A 21,286-nucleotide genomic window follows, 5' to 3' on the forward strand; every position below is an offset into this window, starting at 1 on the left:
TTAGAGCTGGTCAGAAAATTTCAAGAAGTTAAAAATGAACAAAGAATGAAAATAATTTTCAATGGAAAATGTTTCCATTTTTTAAACTAGCTCTACTGATAATTACTGCTAACCTGCAAACAGGCAGCAGGGGAATCAGAACTAAAGACATTTAGCTCCAAAAAATCACAGGCTTATAGCATGTAAACTGAAGAAAGAATATTTGCAGCATTAAAGACGGTTTATATCTTTGTGTGCCAGGCACTAGCAGATTCAAAAACTTATGGGGAGGTGTATTTTTTCATAGCTAAGAGCTATATTGAGCCTTTAGGTGCAGCTCTGAGTAAGGAAGAATGGTCCAGTGGCTAGGGCACTAATCTGGGACTTAGGAGACATGGATTCAGTTCCCTCTTCTACTACAGACTTCCTGAGGCCTTCTCTACACTACAGGGGAAATTCGATCTAAGCTACACAATTTGAGTTACATGAATAGCGTAACTCAAATTGACGTAGCTTAGATCTACTTACTGCGGGGTCCACACTACGCAATGTTGATGGGAGACACTCTCCTGTCAACTCCCCTTACTCTTGTCGATCCGGTGCAGTACAGGAGTCGACGGGAGAGCAATCTGCGATCAATTTAGTGGATCTTCACTAGACCTGCTAAATTGACTACCGATGAATCGATCGCCACTCACTGATCCACCGGTAAGTGTAGACAAGCCCTGAGTGACCTTGCCCAAGGTCACTCAATGTCGCTATGCCTAAGTTCCTCATCTGTAAAATGGGATAGTAGCACTTTCCTACCTCATAGGGTTATTATAAGGATACATTAATTAAAGATTGTGAAATGCTCAGATATTACAGTAATGAGGATCATAAAAATACCACCAACAATAAGAGATAATGTCTAAGCTGCCAGTAGTCATACCATCTGTCTGAGGGACAATTCCTTCCCTGCTTATCCATTGCTTCAGGTGGATAGTAATTTGCATTGGCTAGTGCATGGGATGGAAGGCCACAACCAAGGTTCTCCCATTCCCTCCTGTTTCTCACCCAGCTGCTCTGGAGGGGACTGGTGTCTGCACAGTGCCAACTTACACCTGTGTACTGTGACCAAAGGTCTGGGTTCTTACTCCCCTATATGGGTGTGTAGTCAAAGTCAAAATCTAGTCCTTTGTGAACACAGTTGGCTGTTTGCTTAATTTTAATTTCCTTTTAAGAATATTCACAACAAAAAAAATCACAAGAGGAAAAAAGTTGTAAAAACTGTCACAATAAGCATCATTTGTTGTGCCTACATTCCTAGCATTTCCTGATTGCTACCACACACATCCTCTGCAGCTATTATATTCGCTGTCCTCTGGAATTCTGCCTTTTTCACTATGCAAACCAGCATCATTTACTACACATTTTCCAGCCTGTTCCCTGAGGGTTCATATGTACTTTCAGCTACAGTAGAGCAAATTCAATGTAAATCTACTCCAGATTTACTCCTCTCCTTTCTTTCTACTTCCCTAATCAGGGTCACTGACTTTTATAGCTTTCTTCCAAAAAACTCATGATTGTACATGTGGCTGTCATGCAAATTGTTCTCTCTAAGGTCCACTTATATCCAGTTCATGTATCAAGTTGCTGACCTCCCCGTTGGTCATCTTCCATCCACAATCATTTCAAGGGCCATGTTACCAATATAACTCTCAGATGTCTGTTGTACATGTCTATAGCAATGTAGCATAGCTTCCCTCAACTTCCCTGTCTTCAACTGGGGCAACCCACATTAAGCCTCTCACAACCTCACTTCATTTCCTATCACAAAGCGTCCAACCATTTCATCATCTCAATATCTTAATTTCCCTGGTGGAAAACATACTGATTTATTTTCTTGTGGCTGGCCAAGTCTCTGTTCTATGCCCTAGAATGGGTCAAATTACAGTTGTATACACTCTACCTTTTAACTTTATTGTCATCTTTTTATCACAGAGAACTGGGGTCAACTCCCACCAAGCAGCTTTGGTACATTGCCAGGCATCACTTTGGAGACCACCATTGTCAGCAACCATTCATCCATTTAAATTCTTTCTCTCTTTTAAGCTTTCTGCCTGTAATATCTTTTGTGATTGGTCCTCCTCTCACAGTTATCATAGCCTTAGTCTTACCAACATCAACGTTAAGTCCCGCCTGCTCCAAACTGTGCTGCTACTGTTCAAAGCTGGATTCCAGGGTCTCACAATCTTCTGCACATATCACTAAGTCATCAGAAAACAGCATATTCTAAGGCAGCCACCTTCATATATTCTCAGTTATCACATCTAAGATAACTGCAAACAAAGAAGAGGCTCAACACTGGCCCCTGCTGCAGGTCTACATTATCTGGAAATTCCCTCCTGTAGCCCCATTTGGTTTTGACTATGGCAGTCACTCCACCACAAATAAACTGGACAAGATGGACATATCCTTCCAGCATACTCCTCCATCACAGACTCCACCAAACCAATTCCCTTGGTATAAAATCATACATCTTCTCCAAGCCCACTGTGACAGAGTGCTAGCCGCAGCAGCACCCTGATCACTGACGTGCTGCAGCATGAAAAGACTTCAGACGCAGGTGTGAGCAATTAAGCACTTTCTGTTGAGGGATTATGGGCATATGGGTGGTAATTACTGGACTAATGCTGTATTTGGAAGGATATAAGTAGAAGGAACAGGAAGCAAGGGGGAGTTTAGAAGGTGAACTGTGGTGAGGAGAGAGACTGTGTGGAAACCTCTTGCTACAAGCTGTGCGCATTATGTTCTGTGTGAAAAAGAGCAAAGGCATAAAAGGTACGTGTGGTGAAAGGAAAACAGTCTGGGCAGGTTTATGGCTGTGAGGTGACGCACTGCTGAGGGAGCACTCTGTGACAGAGACCATGCCCTTTTCTCTAAACTTCTCCATGAGGATTTATTGGACAAATATGGCATCAGTTGTACTTCATCCCAGCATAAATCTACACTGACCCTTCTGAATTTCAATTGTTTTAAGCAGATGTATTTCAATAATGTCCTCCCATACTTTTAGAGCATGTGACATCAGCTGAATTGGGCAATAACTAGCACACACACAGTGTAATATCCTCTTTATGTTTAAAATGAGCACTACAAAGCTTTTATGTATCAGAGGGGTAGCCATGTTAGTTTGTACCCACAAAAACAACGAGGAGTTCGGTGGCACCTTAAAGCCTAACACATTTATTTGGGCATAAGCTTTCATGCACCTGAAGAAGTGGGTTTTTTACCCACGAAAGCTTATGCCCAAATAAATGTGTTAGGCTTTAAGGTGCCACTAAACTCCTTGTTGTTTTTTCAAAGCTTTTATGCCATTCATCTGGCATTTTCTCTTTCTTAAGAATATCATTGAACAGTCTTGTAAAATACAAGAGAGACAAACTGGATGAAGTAATATCAGCTGGTGAGAGAGACAAGCTTTTGAGCCACACAGAGCTCTTCTTCAGATCTGGGAAAGGTACTGGAGCATCACAGCTAAAGGCAAGATGGAACGGATTGTTTAGCGTTAGTAGTTAGCACATATTCTATGGGACCATTCAAGGTGAAGTGGCCCATTAACACCTCTGCAGTCATAGGACAAAAAGGGGGGTTAGTGGGTTACAGATTGTTGTAATAAGCCATAAATCCAGTGTTTCTGTTCAGTCCATGTTTTTTAGCGTCTAGCAGAGTTGTTAATTTCAGCTCCCAGACATCCCTTTCCAATGACCTCAGTACATCGACTGGTACTTTATCTAGCCCAGGTGCTTTCTCCTTTTTCATTTTCTTAAGTGCGCCTATTCTAGAACCTCTTCCTCCTGTATTCAGTCTATCACTCCCCAGTTCCGTTTACATGGTTCTAGGGCTTGTACACACTAGCACTTACTTCAGTATAACTTAAGTCACTCAGGAGTGTGGAAAAATCACCCTCCCACCCCGAGCGATTTAAATTCTGCTGACACAGCTGCCGCCGCTCAGGGAGGTGGAGTAATTATGCCCACGGGAGACCTCTCTGCTGTCAGCACAGACCATCTGCACTAGCAGCGCCACAGCAGTGCAGCTAGATGGCTCCAGCTGCCCGCAGTAGCGGTTCGAGTGTCGACTAGCCCTTAGTTCCTCCCTGGGGTTCACTTCAGTCATCACTCTTTCAAAATAATTACTCCAGATTTTAGTGATTGATTGACCATTCATTTGCAATAGCCCATGTTCATTTCTAATATGAGCAAACTCATTCACATCCCTTGTCTTCTCTGTTTCCTTACCTAGCTTGTAGATAGCTTCCCTCCCTCGTGTTCTAGTCAGTTATATAGCTTGTCACGGGTCACATTTTTAGCGGTTGCAACTCTTCTTTTGGCCTCATTTTTTGACTCCATATTCACCATTTTATCACTGCTCAAGCCACTGGCCTGCCACTTATTAAAAGTTACCTTGTTCTTCTCAACAAATTATTTAACTTGAGGAGTCTACCACCAATGCTCCCTTCTTACCCTTTTTAGCACTGATTTCCTCACTTCTAGGACTTCCTGTGCTATTTCCAATATAGGTAACTTTAATTTGTACCAGTTTTCCTCTACACATCCCTGTGTGTAGTCAGGAAGTCTATGCAAACTACTTCTTGCTTCAAGATTTTTTTCACTCCCATCTTACGTTTCCACCAGTTAGGCCTTTCCACTTCCCAGGAGTTCAGATGTTTCTGAGGTCTCTGCATTCTGAGGCCCATTAGAGTTATGTCCAGATTTACACCCTGGCAATTGCAAAAAGAATCTGGCCAAAATAAGACATAGATTTGCAGAATGGCTGTGTAGTTCCCATGTCCCTGACTCATTCACTGCACTCTGTTTAACCTGCACACTTGATGAGGCGGGGATCCTACAGAAAAATATTGGGTTAGATCCTCATCTAGTGTAAACTTGCATTGCTCCATTGACCTCAGCAGAATAGTGCCAATTTACACCATCTGAAGACCTGGTTTAATTTCTAAATATGTAATTAAAGACTATGAATCAGATTCTCAACTGGTGTAAATCAGAATAGTGCCATTGAAATCTTTGGAACCACACCAATTTACACCAGCCAAGGATCCAACCCAAGGGGCCTCATTCTCCTCTCAGTAGAAACTCCATCACGCTAACATCAATGAAATGAGAATCAACGCCCTTGTCTTCATAACTGCATGTAAAGTCCCTACCATGCTTTCAGCACTGTACAAATAATAATACATCTGTTTCCCTTTGGTCAGATTTTGGGTCTAGCATTTGAGCTTAAGCCCCTTCTAGTGCTTGCAAACTAATTAAATGGAGCAAACCCATGAAAAACTATAAATTTGTCAAACCCAGGTCTTGCCTAAAGGTTTGCAATAATATTTGCCCAGTGGAAAACTGGGTTCATTTAAATACAAACCTCTTCAAACTTTATGGTTTATAAACCCCCACAAATTGGTTCTCTTACAAAAAAATTCATTAATCCCTTTTTAATCAGACTTGGAAGGTTCACCCAGCTCTAATGCTCAGGATATTTATGTGGAGGAGCTGATAACTACTATCACTGCTTCCTCATTGACTCTTCACTGGCAGCTTCACACTTCTTGCAGTTCTGAGAGCATTGATTTAAAATGGCCTGTAATGCTGCCAGTTCAATTTAACACCAAGAAACTAAAAGAAGAAAGGCGGGGAGGAACTATGCAAAGAAGTGCTACACAGCACCCTACACCTTGAAAATGTTTCCTCTACTATGTTCTAGAAGAAACAAGGTTTGTACTCTGTATATTTCTTTTTGTTTCATATCAAGACAGGGGAACAAAGAGACATTCCAGGATACATGTTAATGCCTGAAGCTAAATTTTAGTAAACAACAATTTATATCTAAATATGCAGGGCTACATGTTCAAAAGTTAACTTGAAAGTTATTTCACAAAATGCTCACAAAATTTTGCACATGAGAAAAGAGTTGGTTGATTTTTTTCAAAGACCACACTACACTAGGGAAACTTTGCAAACATTCAGTTAGATTTGTTCCAAACAAGGTTAGATGACGCAACACTTAAAGTACTAACACCAGTTATGCTCCATCAACGTGAGCGCTCCCACCATTGCTAACATTGGTGGACCTGGGCCATCATTAGTAACAGTATGAAACTTTGCAAAAATTTCCCTAGTGGAAGCAAGACTTCCAGCCTTGATTCTCCATTGCCTTGCCTCTGTGTAGTCATTTACCAGTGCACAGTGAGCATGTAACTTAACAGCAAGTGAAACTAGTTGGGTGAAATAATATATTTTATTGGACCTACTTCTGTTGGTGAGTGAGACAAGCTTTTGAGCTTACACGGGGCTCTGTGACCTGAAGAAGAGCTGTATGTAAGCTCAGTGGCTTGTCTCTCACCAACAGAAGTTGGTCCAACAAAAGATATTGCCTCACCCGCCTTGTCTCTCTAATATCCTGAGCCCACCACAGCTACAACGCTGCATACAATAGTAGACGAGTCATATGCATTCACCTGAGGGGTCTGTCTGCTGGCCCTTCTAAAAGATATTGGGCCCAGCTTTGCTTACACAGGGGTAAATAACAACTAACTCCACTCAAGCCAATGGAGTTACATCAGCCTATAGGAATCATTGCAGAACCAGTGGAGCCTGGAGAACTGGGGCAGTATTCATTGATAGCAACAAGCTATCAAGTTACTCTGAAAGCTCAGTTCTGTTGTCTGTTTAGGTGAGCTCTAGTGGGGATATCAGTGTGTGGAGGAGAGGTAGACAGGTGATAATTGACTTTCAATTGTTTATTGATTGAGCTGTTACAAGGAAAAGCTGAAGTAACACCAACAGTTCTCTGCTTGTTTCGACCAGACAAAACAAAGAAAGTTGCTTCCAAGGTTTCTCTGTGGATGATGGTCCCAGCCAGTAAATGAAGGTGCCTGTTAAGTTGTTGGTGGAATACTGAAGTTATTTTTACAGCATTTGTCTCCTGAGGCAGAAGGATAATGAGTAAGAGGGTCCCAACTAGGTTAGAAACATTGAGAACATCATCTTTGCAACAGTCTACTTTTTGACTGACTCTTTCTTATCTTAAAGAAAAAAAGGTTTTCTTTATTTTTTTTCCACTTGGCAGTAATTACTTAAGACTTACTTGAGAGCTGAAATTTTAATAACTGAATATTTACCTGCATTATGTGTTTGGTTTTTTCCCTCCCTTCCCCCACCCCCCTCTTCCCCCTTCTCTCAAACTGTAGTTTTGTTTCTTCTTTACAACTAAGCTGAGTTCTCTATCTGCTTTAGATTGGTTTTCATTTTGGCTCTGTTTTCTGACACGGTTAAGCTGGAACTGGGAACTGGTAAGAGATTTATCTTATTGGTTGAATGGCAAAAGGGGTCTTTAAAATATTACCTTTGATTCTTATACTATATAAATGTATTTCTCTATATGCAAATTAAGAGCATGAAGAAAGGAACCCAAAGCACAGGACAAATCTGGCTGTTCTTGGAACACAACTACCTCTGAGATATTTTGATTTTTCCCCGAAGACCATTAATGAAACAAATGGCTTTTCAGAGCTGCAATCTCGTGTACCTTTTATTGGCCTCACAGACAGTAAGTTATTGCATTATGTATAATTAGGAAAACTGCACCTGCACCAGTCTTTCTACTGTATGAATAGTGAGGAGAGTGCTGGGTGAATAATTCATAATGAATAACTAACTTGAAAATTATCTCTGCTCTGTTTTGCTAACTGTCTATGTGCACTCAAGTACTTATTAAAGACATTAAACAAATAAATCTTGGTCTGTAGCCCATATCTGGGCATGGGCCACCTAAATCACTCTATATGTTTCTATTCCCTGTGTTTCTATTCTTTAAAGTCACATTTCTGATGTGAATGCTCATGGAAGATGAACTTTCTTTGATTGTTCTCCAATAGCCAAGTAAAATCCAATGTTTCTGCAAACCTTTCTGCCTAAAAACTCATTTACTAGGATGCCCTTGGAAAGCCTACAACAAAGGCATGATCACTGGCCAATGCAATTCCAGTGAGTAACCACTTGACAGTATTTGCCCAGGGCTAATTGAGTCTTTTTAAAAATCTTTTGTTCCAGACCCCAACTATTGAGATTGCTATGAATGCATCCTCTATTGGCTTAAGTTAAATAAATACATTTTAAATAGTGGGCGTAGGGTGGGAAATTAAATTTACTTGCTGCATCTTGAAAATATTTTGCTCTGCATTAGGCCATAGAATTGTTCTTGATGATGAAAAAGCATAAATAAATGAGTCCAATATAGTTTTTCCATAGTAGTCTTTAAAATTTCTGCAAGGCACTAATTTCTCATTTAATAAATCTCTTGACACTTCTTCCTTTAGCTGTAGCTTTACCTGAAAAGATACTAAAAGGCCTTCCCCATATCATTGCCAAATTATACTAGTCACATGCTAGTAAAGTTTTCCTGATCACTGTGGATTGGGATTATTTTACTAAAAACAACTTTGTCGACCTAGGTTTTTTCCCCCTCTTTGATTTCAGTGTGTGGTAGACAATAACATGAGAAAATTATGGGACTGAAGGGCTGCTTTGGTTCCTAGTCTGTGTTGGTACTAAGATATAGGTGTCCAAAACTCAAGTAATCTCTTGTTGAAGGGACACTTCTTCTAATTCTTTACAAAATACCTATTTCTCACTGTCTGTCTAGTTCCATGTATTTCAGTGCAGGTGAAAGGGATCCCCATTTAGCTGTCAAATGCTGATAGGCATGCAAATAAGTGTAACAATTTATTTTTTCAAAACCCCAGGCAAGAAGTTAAATAGACACTGCTGCAAAAATGGAGGAACCTGTATCCTAGGCAGTTTTTGCGCATGTCCAAAACATTTCACTGGGCGATACTGTGACTTTGATGAACGGAAAAGGTAAAGGAACTGATGAAAATGGTGTATTTTGTTCCAATGGGATCGCCTTTAAAATCTGAAATCTGTTGTTCTTAACAGAGACTGTGGTGCTGTTCTCCATGGAAACTGGCTACAGAAAGATTGTTCCCTATGCAAATGTGTTTATGGGACTTTGCATTGTATCCCACAAATGTTTCAAGATGGTTGTGGTAAGTACATTTGCTTAAGAGAATGGGGTAGTAGATGCATAATCTTCCATCCTCCTCCTTAACATAAACAGGCTCTAAAGCTCTAGGCTGCAAACAAACTTAATGTAAGCATTAGAATCAGGAAACTTAATGTCTTAAGTCTTGGAAGATCAACCTGTTTAGTAACTATTCTCAAAAGAGGGCACTATCACCATCACTGTAATTTCAATAGTGTGCACTAATGCCAGTTCCAGATATTCAAAAATCATGAGTCAGGTCACAAAATATCATGAGAAGCATTTTTTTTAAGCCAAAATTTGGGTTCTAGTTTCTGTGCCTTTAAAGCACATGCTCAATGTTTTTAAGATTTTTTTTTCCCCCTGTAACTGAGGGTTAGAAGCTTATTTTTATTTTCTTTTTAATGAAAGCTGAGATTCTCATGCAATTGTTTGATTCCAGCAGCTAAGGCCTTAAGAAAAACACCAAATATTATGTGACTTGCAAAATAAAACAGGAGTTAGCTTCTTATCCAAAATTTCTGTGTTGCCAAAGCTAGTAAATTGGATGACCTGCAGTTAAAGAATTTGACTTCTGCCAGCTATTTAGAGTTTACAGACTGAATGATAGTGAGGACTGGAAAAGCTCAGACTCCTTTATCTTGTGAATGTTCAGTATTAGCAGCTATTCATAAACAGCTCCTTTAAACACCCTGTGCTACTGACTGCCCAGCAGAAATGCATTCCAAGGACTCAAGTTTTTTTAATAAAACCAGAAGATGTGCAGGTTCACCATTGAAAGAGCTACTTGTTTCATTCTTCCTTTCAGATGAAGACAAATATGAAGAGGAGATTCTCCGAATACTTTCCATGAGTTCTAAGCTGCAGCCAACAGAAAATATCTGTTTTTTTACACTGTTTATATTCTATTTTTATGGTATGAAAGTGGAATAGAAAAGTTCTGTTTTGTCTCTGTGCTTGTAATCAAGATTTTATTTTTAATTTATCTTCATTCTTTTTTTTCCCATGGGAAAAGTCCAGTCGAATTTTCATAGTGCTGTTTGGTTTTTATCTGCTCTTTTAACAGTCCCATAGAACTCAAGGGAGACTTCCGCTGTAGGAATCTACAGGATGTTTGGTTTTTAAAATGTATAGCAAATATGTATTGTTCTCTCAATTTTATGTAGGTTTTTTAGAGTAACTGCTATATAACTCTCCTGATTTCATCTCTTTGATTTCATAAGACTTTCCCAGAAGTGGAGTGAGGTTTTTTAAATAGCTCTCACTCAAAAACATTGTAAGATAATACTAAAGAGATAATTTAGTGGGAAGACTAATGTACAAAAGATGTAATATTTCAGTTTTAGCTGCAAATATGAAAGGTAGGACAACCACTTAAACTGTGCAAGTGGGTTCTCTTTATTGAATCTGAAGTGGAATATAGTAAATTCCTACCCAATGTACATGATATATTCCTTATCCTTGGATTCCATGTTTTACAATGAAGTGAACTTGGGAAGAACCATAAATTATAGTTCCATATAAAAGAAAAGGAGTACTTGTGGCACCTTAGAGACTAACCAATTTATTTGAGCATGAGCTTTCGTGAGCTACAGCTCACTTCATCGGATGCATACCCCTGGCACCTTAGAGACTAACCAATTTATTTGAGCATGAGCTTTCGTGAGCTACAGCTCACTTCATCGGATGCATCCGATGAAGTGAGCTGTAGCTCACGAAAGCTCATGCTCAAATAAATTGGTTAGTTTCTAAGGTGCCACAAGTACTCCTTTTCTTTTTGCAAAGACAGACTAACACGGCTGTTACTCTGAAACCTGAAAAAAGTTCCATATAACAATTCTAATTGTTGGCACCAAAAAAACCCTCTAGAGATTGCTTAATAGAAAACACAAATCATGATCCAAAACGTGTCATATGACTGGCTGATCTGAGCCAGTGTAATTCCCACCCACCGCCCCTGAAGACAACACAACCACATGACTTCAGAACACACTTTTTTGTAGTGATGAGTTAGCTAATTGAGGTAAAATCCTAGTGCAGCAAAGCCAGAATGTAGCTTTCATACTAGGTAGTAGGTCACATTAACTCCAAGTTGCCCCATAGTCTTTAATTTGACATGCCAAATTGCATGAAATTACAAGCTGCCTTGTCTGCAGTATGATTCTACCCCAAGTTAGCTAACTTTAAAATACCTTTGTGCAGTGATTACTTAACTGTTTAAGAGCCACTTTATAAAACTGGTGAATGTGTACAGCTCTGGCAGACCCTACACGATATAATGGTTGTGCCACAGCTATTCTGCTATAGTGTAGACAGTTGCTACCTCCACTTGAGACTCGATGTAGTTAGGTCAATGGAATAATTCTTCCATCGACTTAACTGTGGGATCTTCACTGCAGGGAGATCAATTTTGCGGATCTAGTGAAGCAGGGATCGATTTTGCGGGTCTAGTTATGACCCGCTAAATCAATGGCAGAGAACTCTCCGGTCAACCCCGGTAACTCCAGCTCTCTGAGAAGACTAAGGGAAGTTGACTGGAGAGAGTCTCTCATTGACGCAGTGCAGTAAAGACACCGGGGTAAGTCAACCTAAGCTATGTCATTATTCACGTAGCTGGAGTAGCATAACTTAGGTCGATTTACCCCTGTCGTGAAGACAGGCCCTGTATCTCCAGTGGAGATTAGGTTAACTTAACTCTGTTGTGCAGGTTATGAAATTTTTCATAATCCTGATGATGAAGCTAGTTTGACCCAAGTTTTAGATGTAGAGCAGTCCTCAAAGTTAGAGCTGACTTCTGTTCATGATAATTTCTCACCACTACCTCTTTTTGCTCTTTGGGCATTTACCCCAATTCCTGCACCATACTCTGAGTCTTCAGTGCTCAAATCTTTACTTCCCCCATGGGTAGGCTCTGTAGTGGTGACTAGGATATTTTTTTCCCCTTCTTTGAACTAATGAGCTATCTAGAGCAAAGCAGCCCAGTTCTAAATACTGATTTTCTTCTTAGTCCCCTTAACTACCATTACCAAACTGCTAATCAAAAGGACCTACCCCAATACCCATGGCAGCAGTGGTGAAGACAAGTGTTCAGGTCTAGGGTCGTGGCACTTGTGCAGTACTGCTACTCTGTGCTGCTTTATTAAAATGTAAAGGCATGGGAGGGAGGAAAGCATGGCATAATGCAGGTTGTGTTTAATGACAATAAACCTCCCATATCACCATAGTGTGGTAATACAACACTGGCTTGGGTAGCTAGAAAGAAATATAGCAGAAATGGAACCCAGTATACTTAATTAGCATGTAAAAGGGCAGTTAAGGGCCTAAAATTTCAAATAACTGAAAACTTTCAGTTTTCATGTGTGTGTGAGGAGAAGGTGTTGTGATGTGTTTGCTTTGGAAAAAAAAAAACGAAATAGTGTGGGGAAATTCTGGCTTCATTGAGTTCAGTGGGAGTTTTGCCATTGACTTCAATTCAGCCAGAATTTCACCCATGATATCTGCAAAATGGCCAATAAATAATAAATATTGGCCAACCACAGTACGTCAAGTCAAATTTACTGAGCCGCCTAGACCACAAAAAAAACAAAACACCAACAAACATCAGTCAACTTGAATGCATAATTGCTTATGCTATTTTATCATTACTGCTACTTGAACAAAATTTAGGGCTCTTTGAACATTGGAGCAAGCTATAGAATTTTAGTGAACCAATGATCTGAACCAACCTGCAGACTTCTACACTGCTATGCTTACTATCTTTTACTGTGAAAACGTACTAACTTTGTAAATTGTAAGCTATTGTCTTGTTCTTATAAACTTCAGTGCTCTTTTAATCTCTGAACACTTTCCCTTTCCTTCCAAGGAAAAAAGTACTTAATATATCTTAATGTGGCTATTTGATTCCTTCATGTATGTACATTAGCAAACTTTCCAGTAACCGAAATCTGTTCGAAGAATAGCTTTCATGTGCCAAGAATTTAGGCCTGACAAGTCAGCGTTTTAGTAGGTTGCACTTTAAATTAATAATTATTAAACAAGTTCTCTGCTGCTATGCAATACATACCTCTAAGAGCATGGTTTGTCTTTATTTCTAGGAAGCATGGCTAGCACCATTCACTTTAATCACAAAAATACAAAGTGGAAGCTTACTATAGCTGCTGTCTTCCTTCTAACTTTTCCTGATCCGCTGACTGAACAAACATCAAACGGGGAGGCCCTGTGGCTAGGGGCATCACATTATTATTAATAATACAGTATCACTGAGCAAGGCACTGGACAGACATAGGAAGAGACAGTCCCAGGTGTGAAAGGATTACAATCTAAAATAGACAAGACAAAGGTGGAGAGAAAGTAAGCTCTATTATCTCCATTTTACTTATAGGAAAGTGAGGTACAGAGTTGAAGTGACCTGTCCAAGGTCAGGAAGTCTATTGCTGATGTAGGCATTGATCCTAGATTTGCTGAGTCTAAATCACAAGACCATTCTTCTTCTAGTCTTTGAAGACCCACAAAGTCTTGGGACTACTCTTCCACAAACTGCTCTTACTTTTGGAGTAGGAAATACTTCATTTTCTATAAATATTTTATGTATGGTCAGTTGCCTCTCTATATCCTCTTAGAATTACCTCCCAGGCAGTAGCCAGACTTCATTTGGTTACCAGTTGCAGTACAGTATAGCCATCATTGGCAATATTTCATCAAATATAGTACAGAAATCTTAAATTGGGTCTGAATTTCTTCCCACTCTACTGTAGTTTCTTTTCTAATATCATTACCAATATAGATATTATCTCAGTAGGTTAATAAATAGGTTAATATCATTACTAATATAGATATTATCTCAATAGGTTAATGAAGTGCTGCTGGGGCAATCAGTCCAGATCTTACAGCAGTCAAGAAAAGCTTAAAGATGGGGCATGAAGCCAAATGTTGGTCTGAACACCTCTGCACCCAGGGACAGTCTGGATGCATGGTCATGCTCTGAATGCTTCAGCTTTCTTACCTTTTGCATGGTAAACAGTAGGGAATGTTCACTCACTAGTTAAAGCATCTGATAGAATGTGGCTTCAAAACCTGTATAGGATGATTCAGAACAAGTGTAGCTGTTTAAGTGCTAATTAATTAAAGACAGACTTAAATCTTTCCAGGAAGGAGAATAGTAGAGAGAACCCACACTCCTAGCAACTAATAGTTATACCAATATAAAGATGCCTTACAGTGGTATAATTATTTCCTCCCCTATATGGGAATAGCTCTACTAATATAAAGCACCATTTTACCAATATCACTGCATCCATGGTAGGGAGGTTTAATTGCTTTAACTCTCCTGATATAGTTAAAGTGGTATAACTTTTGCGAGCATACAAACCCAGAGAGAGAGAGAGAGATGATACAACTTCACAGGGATTTGGCTGATTGGTCTGTCTACTTACCTTTGTTCCTTTTTGCTAGCAAAAGTGAGGGATAGTAATTTATCTTTCACTCTGAATAAAATGCCTGCTGCTTTTTTTTTTTAACTGTTTTAATCTCACAATGTGACTTAAGGATCAGACTATATTTCCCTGACAAAGCTCTCGCAGCACTAAGTGCTCTTTAAGGAGTGGATCAGGAAAGATGCTGATCCTCTTCAGTGTCTTGTGCATAGTGCTGTCGGCTTGAGGGGAAATGCCTGTTGTGCACAGCTGGAGCTGGTGCCAAGCTGCAGCCTTGCAGGACAGTTTGTGTTGACAAGACCTGTTCTCCTCCCATATGTTTAAATTTAAAAAAATATATGTAGCTGGCTTTGTCATTTCAGTTTTTCACTGTAACTGAACAGCAACCTGATGTGACCATTTGTTGGGTGCAGGGCTTTTATGCGCAATTACATTGTTATTCATTTGGACCACAGCACATTTAAAATACCATAGCACAGCCAATGCCATCTGACTTATTAGGTGGCTGCTGCTTTGAAAAGTTTAAACAATCAGCTCCAACTACAACTGCTGCTATGAGAAGTCTTCACAGAAATGCTTTTTTTTTTACCGTTTGTGACATATTGAAGTTTTTTGTAATTTCTCAATTCACAGTACTTTTTATTTTGTTCTTTGGTAACTGGAGATAAAACCTTGATCTACGCTGTGGGGTGATGGGTAGGAAATACATGTTAAAGCTCTGTCAACACTGGAAAGATGTACCATTGTAACTATACCAGTATAGTTAAAGTGGTACAATTCCGTAGTGTGGGTACAGTTATATCAGTGTAAAGGTGCTTTACACTTGTATAGCTATTCCCAAATAGGAAAAGGAATAAACTATGCTGGTATAGGGAGCTTTATACCAATTTAACTGCATCCACACTAGAGCTTTTATTCATAGAGTCATTTTTGTTTAAAAAAAATCACACCCCTAACTGAAATAGTTATACCCATAAAACTTATGTGTAGACCAGCCTTGGGTTTCTTGTGGAGATTCTTAACATAGCTCCTCTCTCTACCAGAATCTTCTGAGGAATTGAGGGCTTTGTTTATCATATCAAGCTTGGGAAGGAATTGATAATGGCATTAGGAACGAGTAGTGTCATCCAAGTTGTAACGTACCAGCACTGGGTTTGCGTACCACTGCTCTTTAGTGCAGACAGTTGTCTCACTTGGATTGAGATTAGAAGGCTCATTCTTGTCCATGAGATCTCCTGTATTATAAGATTGATGGTGGGAAAGCAGATGTATCCACTCTGTGGATTTACTGAGCACTTAAGAAGTGCTTAAGAACTTAAGAAGAATTAAAGTGTGAGATGTTTTAAAAGAGCTTTATCCTCTTGTTTAGCTCTTAGCCCAGAGCTGGCTGTCAGAGTTTAGTGCTATGTGGGGACTCCTCAGGAGAATATGAGTTCTTCCTAGGCTTGGCAATGTCTTGTGAGTGACATCATATCAGCAGCCTTTCTGCTCCATCACCTGTTTTATTTCATTCTTGTCATAGAAGGGGTGACAAGTTTGCTTGGGGAGAAGCCCAAGTGACAAAATTAATGTTCAAAATAATGATACATCAGCCCTGAAACCTCATTTTTACTGCTTACCTTTTGTTTGAACAAATATTTGACCTTTCACCAGAGTGGTCACTGCTGTGGATACAGATGCATTGTAGGCTTGTTACTGAAGGACTGCTTGTACCAGTACGCATACTTCCCTGTCCACACAGGCATTGTGCCAGTAGGATGGTACTGGTGGAAAGCTTAGGTTGCTTGGGGACCTGGTTTAACTTCACCAGCAAAAGTTCAGGGTTTTATCAAAAGGATTCAAAACAGAGTATGGACACATAAAAGGCTGTGCCAACAGAAACAAGTTTTGCCGGTACACCTTTGTAGTTTAGACCAGGCCTCGAGTACTAAAAAATGCCACCCACTTGCCTCAGTGGGTGGGGGAAGTTGATGGGGTTGGCAGCTAAGTTCCCTGTAAGCTAGTCCCGCGCAGGTGCTCACGGAACCCGCTGGGCCGGGACGTGCCATGGCCAGGGGAGGGGCAGTCCGAACACAGCCCCAGCCAGACCTGCCCTGGCCAAGGGAGGGCGGCCCAAACTGAACCTTGTTACTCGAACTCTGAGCAATTAATAGGGATAAAGCCTTAATGGGGATAAAAAAAAGAGAGCTCTAGAATGGAATCTCTGACATAGTTTGCCACAGAAGCAAAGAAGGTTGTTGGCCACAATATAAACACAAATTACTTAATAGCAAAGGTTAGTTCTAGAACTCCATGCTAAGAAAGACATATTACAGCCATAGCAATTACACTTCAGCCCTACACTCCTATGGAGAGAGGAAAACAGATTAACTTTCATTTAATAGTTTGTGGACTTTTTTTTTTTCCCCTCCAACCAAAACATCATCTTTCCTTTCCCCTGATAGCTTCTGTTGTTTGTCATTATTATTTAATCCTGTATTCTAACTTGTGGTTTGGGAAGACGTTACAAAGTTACCTTTGTTATACAGTGAGTAACAACTAGCAGCACAGTCTGAGTCACACATTCAGGCAACTTCTCTGTCCCTGTATTCACAACATAAACATAATTTTTCACTGTGCTCCACTGGTAAATAAGTGCAATGTGGCCTCATTCCGTAAGGTTCTTTGTCATTGTAAAGCACTGCTTGCAACATAGCCATGTGAGTAATTGGCTTGCACAGCTGTGACAAGTTAAGAGCTCTCCGTATGCAGCAATAGGACATTGTTACCTATTAATGACAGAGGCCTGGTTATACTAGAAAGTTTTACCAGCATATATCGTTCATTAGGAGTGTGAAAAAATCACATTCCAACATGACACAGTTATACTATGTAGACACAGTTACACCAGCAAAAAAGTCCTTTTGCCGGTATTCCATTCAGGGAATTGGTATAAGCTATCCCGCAAAAGCACTCCACTAGAGGGGTTGCCAGTGTTGCTATAATTGCAGACTCTTTTTAGTGTAGACAAAGCCTAGCTCTGCCTATATAGCTATACCAGCAAACCTTTTTCAGTATAGACAAGGCCTGATATAACAGTCTGATCCCAAGTGAATAACTAATCATTGCCATGCATGCTCTGACTCAATGGGAGAGCCCAGGAGTGGACTCGGCCTGTGCAGGGCCCCATGTAATGTAACACACTGGACCTAAAGTCAATAGGTCTGCCTCCTGATTTGTGAAGATGCTGCAGTGCATGGTGAATTTTGCCCGGAACTCAGTGTTCTGAGGCAGCTGCAAATAAAATTCAAATGCAGCATTTTTTTTATTAACTTAAACATGAAACCAAATAATGCTATCAGTGCAGTGTCTGCTGTTGGCTGTTTGATAGGTTTTAAATTTAAAACCTGTACTGAACTTTTATGCTGCCCCCTAATTTTCACTTTTCAGTGTGCAGCAAAGATAATGCAAAACTTCAGTGAAGAAGCTCAAGAGGAAAGCCACACAATTTTCACAGCTGGGTAAAGAGTAGTCAGGGCTTTCTAGTGCCCTGAAATGAGCAGGAGGTTGGTCTGGGGCAGGGGTCGGCAGCCTTTCAGAAGTGGTGTGCCGAGTCTTCATTTATTCACTCTAATTTAATGTTTCGCATGCCGGTAATACATTTTAACATTTTTAGAAGGTCTCTCACTATAAGTTTATATTATATAAATAAACTATTGTTGTATGTAAAGTAAACAACTTTTTAAAAATATTTAAGTAGCTTCATTTAAAATTAAATTAAAATGCAGATCTTATCAGTTTAGTGCAGTGGTTCTTAACCTGGGGTGCACACACCCCCTGGGGGTGTGAGATGCCCTTTCTGGGGGTGCAAGATATGCAAGATTTTTTTAGAAGGTACATCATCAAAAACACAAATTAAGCACAGGCACATAAGTACAACTACTTTGTTTCATCAAACCTATGTATTTATTAACATTATACATTTTTAACGATTATTGTAATATACAAAGTTTTTAAGTTTTCAAGTTTTTAAGCTAATTGTAGTGTAGTTTTTGATAAGGGCTGCAGAGCGCTGGGCCCAGGCCAGGAGCAGAGCCCTGGGCTGGCTGCCAGTATCCCAAGCCGGCAGGAGGGCTGAGCAGGGCCAGGTGGCTGGAACCCCAGACCAGCAACAAGATGAGCGGGTCCGGCAGCTGGTATCCCAGCCTGGCAGCAGGCTGAGCAGAACCAGTCTGGGGTTCCGTCCGCCGGCTCCTGCCAGCCGGGGTCCTGGCCACTGGCCCCACTCAGCCGATGCCGGCCTGGGATTCCGTTCACTCAGGCCGGCAGCAGGCTGAGCGGGGCCGGCAGCTGAGATCCAACTGGCAAGAGGCCGGCGGCTGGAACTCCAGACCGTCAGCAAGGGGCCAGAGGCCCGGACCCCAGCTGGCGGGGGCTGGGCAGCTGGAACGCCAGACCAGCAACAAGGTGAGCGGGGCTGGCGGCTGGTATCCCAGACCGGCAGCAGACTGAGTGGCGCCAGTCTGGGGTTCCGTCCGCCAGCTCCTGCCAGCCAGGATCCTGGCCGCTGGCTCCGCTCAGCCACTGCCGGCCTAGGGTTCCGTTCACTCAGGCTGGCAGCAGGCTGAGCAGGGCCGGCAGCCGAGATCCCAGCTGGCAAGAGGCCGGTGGCCGGAACTCCAGACTGTCACCGGGCTGAGAGGGGCCAGTGGACAGAACCCCAGATCAGCAGCGGGCGCTCAGCCCGCTGCCGATCTGGGGTTCCGTCCGCTGGCTTCTGCCAGCCAGGATCCTGGCCACCAGCCCTGCTCAGCCCACTGCCAGTCTGGGGTTCCGTTCACCCAGGCAGGCAGCAGGCTGAGCGGGGCCAGTGGCCAGGACCCCGGTTGGCAGCAGCGTGCCAGTAAAAATTGGCACGCGTGCCACAGGTTGCCGACCCCTGGTCTAGGGGGTTGGCATTCGGAAGAGGCTTTCCATCTCCTCTTTCTTTTTGCATTGTGGGGAGGGGAGATGAGAACTTGAAATCTGGAAGGTAGAACTTTGGTTTAGGACTGTTTGATGGCAGTCAAACCTCCACACCAATCTCATCTGCCCGCAAAGTCCAGCAGTGATGGATAAACAATGATTAACAGTGAAATAGTTAACATTGTTGATATTTAAATTGTCATAATTACCTTCCAGACAAAACACCCCAGTGACGAGAATGGGTGTAGTTCTCACTTCTCTCAAAGCTATTGCTTCAGGCTGCCATTTTGCAATCTCAGGAATTCAGCAGTGCCTCAGGTCACAGTCAGGATTCAGCAGTTTTTCTTTGTAGACATAGGGCCTTCCCCTTTAAAAAAAAAAAAAAAAAGAACGTATGGGACCTGTCGACATGAGGAAAGTTACTGCTGGCATAATTATACCACTATAAATCTGTAGTGAAGACAAGTTTTGAGCTGTCTGATAGAGCTGGTCTATACTCAGTTTGAGGATCACACAGGTTTACACTCACCATATTGATCAACTAAAAGATGGACAGATCTATACAGCACAACTGTCTCCAAAAATTGGAGTAATGTGAGTGCACTAGTCTGTATGTTTTTGTTGGCCTGACTTATCTCATTTTCTATGTCCGCAACATTATTTTGCATTTCCTATTATCTATATATACCTAGATTGCAGATCCTATTACCGATGAAGCCTATGATGCCGCATGGGTGTAATTTGTAAAGTGTAAAAAGGCAAAAAAAAAAAAAAAAAAAAAGCTAAGAACTTAAAAACCGGATGGCAACAGACCGCAAATCCCAGGGGTGATTCAACCTCGTGATATGCTAAACAAAAAGAGCTCTCAACCATGCTTATAGCTATTTCCATTGCTTCACACTGACTCAACAGACATTCTAGGCTTAAGGGTGTCACAGAGTGACAACAGTCCTGTAAGCTTACTATATAACTCCTTGCCAAAAGTATCTCCTATAAAGTAGCTGTGATATCTCATTGTTACACAACACCAATCCAGCAGGGGCTTTGTTGTAAATTATTAGAGGTGCTATTTCTGGGATGGCAGCTTGCCATCCAGGTTTTTGCATCCCTGCAACTGAGTCTGTTAGCAAAGTATTATATATGGAGCAGAATGTGTGGATCAGGCATTTCTATCCCTGCCTAACAGTGAAAAATCTTTAGGGGAATCCCTCTAATCTCAATTGCTGATGATATAATGTTTTTTGAGAGAGCAGTTTGATATCTCAGTTATGTTAATGTACACATAAAACTCTCCCATTAGCAGGCAAAGTGACAGAGTGGAGGGAAAAGAACAGAGGTGACAAGTGAGTATGAATGACTTATTGAAAGGCTTGCCTCAGATAAAATGAGATATAGTTTTGCCCCTTTGATCTGGGTTTATGGATTATTCCCTAAAATTGTTAATTCTGCAAGATGTCAACCACCGAGGAAGAGCTATGTTGACACATCACTGAATAACTCAATCACAATACAATACAAGCAAACCCGTCACTTGTCCCTACATGTCATGCAGGCCCTCTCCATGGCCTATTCGGATTGCCAGCTCAGGCACAGAAGTCTACTACTCTACCCTCCTGCAAGCCAATGGGTAAAAAGGGGGTGGAGAGGGGCAGGGAGTGGGAGGAATAAATCTACATTAGGGGGTTGTCCCACTACACTTATGACACCAATGCAAATTTTAGTCAGGGCTTAGAGACGGAAAAATAGTATTGGGCTATGACCACAGTAGCATTTTTGTCAGTAAAACTTTTGTTGGTCAGGGGTGTGAAAAAACACACCGCTAACCAACATAA

General features: G+C 41.1%; 1 protein-coding gene across 1 annotated transcript in view; it reads right to left on the reverse strand.

The window, feature by feature from the left end:
* Window positions 1-21,286, reverse strand: part of LRRC2 (leucine rich repeat containing 2) — a 123,043-nt gene that overhangs the window by 97,995 nt on the left and 3,762 nt on the right. The window contains exon 2 of the mRNA XM_078852672.1: window positions 19,664-19,821. The gene's annotated coding sequence lies outside the window, so the exon portion shown is untranslated. The remainder of the gene's footprint in view (window positions 1-19,663; window positions 19,822-21,286) is intronic.

The sequence above is a fragment of the Lepidochelys kempii genome, chromosome 5 (genome assembly GCF_965140285.1).
Source record: "Lepidochelys kempii isolate rLepKem1 chromosome 5, rLepKem1.hap1, whole genome shotgun sequence".
Lineage (NCBI taxonomy): Eukaryota > Metazoa > Chordata > Testudines > Cheloniidae > Lepidochelys > Lepidochelys kempii.